The following is a 4,064-nucleotide window of genomic DNA, read 5'->3' on the forward strand; positions in this document are numbered from 1 at the left end:
TGGAGAGGATTAAGATGACATGAAGATGAAGGAGAGTTTTTCGATCTGAGCCCCAGGATATATGGGATAGGGTTTGTAAAATTCGGAGACGGAGGCGGGCTTTTTCTTTGATGTAAAGAATATGGTCTCGCCAGGATAGCTTGGAGTCAAAAATGACGCCTAGGAATTTACCAGAGGAACGGTGTTGGAGAGAATCACTGATGATATGTTAATAATGCAAGGAATAAAGGAGAACGTGTAATTGATTGTAAATATAAAACTATTCTTTACATGACAATAGGAACCACCCAAGTAGTTACATAATCACATATTTCTATATTCTACATAACTTTCTCTTTTTTATAGGTCTGACATGTAGATTTTTTTTCTTTAACTCTCTATATTGTGATTGTACACATAATTAATACTGACGAAGTTTCAGAAATTACTTGCTATGTTTGAGAACTGCAACATCAATCTAAATGCAAAGAAGTTAATACCTTTTTAATAATCCCAATTACACACGCTCTGAGCATATTCTTAACAACCTCAGATATACCAGATACCTACAAAGATATAATTTTATACATATCATTATACATTTAAATAAACCTCTTTTACCCAGTCCTTTTTTTTTTTGGGGGGGGAGGGGGGTAAACTTTCTTTTTCTTCAAAGGATAGAAAAAACACTTCATTTTCATTTAATTATGAAAGAGTCCTTAATGTTTATTCACAGTTATCAAAATCATTTACATTAGCTTAATATACTTGCTTATCATGACAGATTATTAGCTGTATTTTTGTTTCTTCTGAAAAAAATAATAATTATAAAACAATCAGTAAATTTAATAAAAATACATAGCCAAGAGGAAACCTTGAGGAAAATATCTTCCTGACCTTAGAAATAAAAAAGTTGTAATATTTAAACACTAGAATGACTCTTACTTATCATGGTTTCCTGACAAAAAAAAAACCACACTGCAATAAACATTTCACAAAGTATACTCTTCTTGTAAATCTTCCAAAACTTCCTTACTTTATAAGGAAGGTTTGAGGACCATGAGGTAACTCTGAATAAATCACAACAGGATGAGTTCTCTTTTCCAAGTGTGTTATATTGTTTTAAGACGTTACAAGAAAGGCATGAAATAACCCTGCTACTCTTTTGTACAAATTCTCAGTGATGACCGAGGTAGCATGCATCAAAATATTTCCACCTTATACATAAACTAACTTTATAAATGCAAAAAATTACCACAAATGATAAACATGTTGGAGGTTTGTGAAATCTAAACCATTCACCATCCATATAGTTAATAAAAAAAAACATTTCCATCATAAGGCTGATATAACATTGTTGAAAGACAAATCTGACACATATTTCAATCCAATACTGTTTGAAAATGGATTCATGAAGTTATGTATGAAGCTGAAGCAATGAAGGATGTACATTTCCAAGCAATTAATTTTGATGATTGTGAACAACTTGTATATATGCTGTTGGCCTCTTATTATTAATCTTTAATAGCTAGAACTTATAAAAGGAACCTTAGAATTCAGATTTCAGCACCAAATGCAAAGCTGGATTATACAGGTTGCAACATGAAGCAATTATTACATGCACACTATCCACGCCTTTGCACAGCATTCACAATGCTGACTTAAGCAAGCATTCAATTAACTAAAGTATGAAATGTAATGAACTGTGTAGTTCTGACTATCTAAAATGTACTCATGGGGTTTATAGAATGCTTCTCTTTCACAAATGAATTAATTTCATTAAAAATAACTTTCAAAATGAAACATTCTTTATATCCTAGAAGTTATTTTAATAATTTTTTACCGCAATGTCACGACAGGTCTATACACATTCTTTTAATAAATCAAACATAATAGATTTGTAATAAAATCTACTAAATCATTATTTTTTAAACAATGACATCATACATGGAAGGTCAATCTAACCCTTTAATGTTGGGATGGAAGGCAAACCATACTTTTCTGTTCTGTAACTGGGAAACCCTATGTAACTGACTGACCAGACAGCTGCTAATTTAAACAATAAACTAGTCAATGAGCAACTGTGTTACTAAGTAAATCTGTGAATGCAAGTAGCCTAAATCTATGCCTTGAAAAAGAATCACTGTTAAGAGGGTAATGTATATTACAGATCGTAAATAACAATTTATCTGTTTCTAATACACTGCTTGTCTAATTCCTTTTCAAAGGATATCACACCATAAAGTTTCTAGTTTTGTTGGCAAAACAGATATTTTTATGTTAAGAGAATATACAAAAATTGCGAAATCAACAGCAGAAGGATACATCTTATCATGAACTTACTACAGAACATATGATCAACATGATTTACACTGAGTGGACATAATAAAAGTTACAGAATAATATTGATGATTAGAGAAAAATTTCAGTGAAACAAATCAGTATACGATGATTGTAAAAATTAAGTATCAAAAATGTAAGAAAATAAATAACCACTGAGATATCTAACAATAAAAATATCATGTCAAAGCTGACAAGTCCTCATAGAAAGCTGCAAGTAAGCATGCCTCTTTTACAACACTCAATTCCCTCTTTTCTGCATGTCCTCATCTGACATAAAGGGGCAGTAAGTTTTCCTCTCTGAATGAACTCTCTTGCAACTTGAAAAGCCAAAGCTACTTAGGGTCTGTTTATTTGTCACAGGAATCTGAAATTAAGGCTCAAGAACAAGGCAAACTTCATACTAATTAAAATTACCTCAGTTGCTATCAACAGTATTTTCACTGTCACGTTAGTTGTCTTGTTAAAGAACAGAACTAATATAGGTTCTTTCCCTCTCATATATTTTCCTTAGTCTAAGGGAAGTACACAGAATACACCACAACATATAAAAGGGTTAAAATGATTTGTATTATTAAAAATAAAAAAAAATCCTATACCCAATACTGACTGAGATTACTCTTGCTGCAACTATGACATGGAAAAGAAAAAAAAAATCAAGCAAGCATGAGACCTTACAGTGTTTATGAAAATATTACTCTAAGCTCTAAGTGTAAATATATAACATTCTAAGCCAGCAGTTACCATGGCATTCTACCCTTTACTTCTACCACTATCCTAAAAGGCATGTCTTTTTCACTATTTTAATCAAGATCATAATATTTGCCTAACACTACATCAACTATAAAACTTAATATTAGCATCCAAGGTCAAGACTAGGAACACTTTGAATCATTTATTTCCATGACTAACACTACTTGAATCTCTGAAAGCTGAAAACTTACATTTGCAAAGGAGAATATCTCAAAGGGTGGTAAAAGTGGCCTTTTCAGTTACTTGTTACAGCTTTCCTGCTTTACGGAATTTGAAAATATAGAAAAAAGAAGATAAAATATGGATAAGTCTGTTTTTCTGCTTCATTAATTGACAGACTTATTTTTACTATTTTATCATTTAAATGTCCTTTGGAATAAAAAAAATATATTTATCATCTATAATGATGAGGGATAATGACAAGACTAGTGCTTCCTGGAGCTCACTAAATCTTCTCAAAAAACAATGTTCCCTGCTCTGATGCACATAGTATCCGCCTCCTGTTATTTCTCATGGCTCCTTAGCTAGTATACAGATTCATCTCAGACCAGTGCTCTTGCAAGAGTGGAGAGGCTCGCAGAACCGCTGAGAGCAGGCAAGTGTACCAACTCCATGCCACCACCAGTCAGGTCTCAAGTTCTGAGATCAATCATAACACTACAAGGGCCACTTTCACTTGTCCACATCATGAATTCCTCCACAAAGACACCATTAAAAGACTGTTTGACAAGAGACAATAGCTTTACATATGTGCAACTGAGATTACTGGTTCCTGCAACAGTAAAATCGTTCTCTTAAACTGCTTCAAAGTTATTATGGTTAGAGCAGAATGTGTTTATTAGCAATTTTATTAAAATAGGAACTTTGCTCTATTATTTACTTGTCTGATCTCAAGCTAGTATACTTTGGGCAGTTTTACTTTCAGCATGTGAAAGTTTTAGAAACCTAATCCTCCTTGCATATTTTCAGTATCTGGCTAGCTTTAAATTCTA

The sequence above is a fragment of the Penaeus chinensis genome, chromosome 1 (assembly GCF_019202785.1).
Source record: "Penaeus chinensis breed Huanghai No. 1 chromosome 1, ASM1920278v2, whole genome shotgun sequence".
NCBI lineage: Eukaryota > Metazoa > Arthropoda > Malacostraca > Decapoda > Penaeidae > Penaeus > Penaeus chinensis.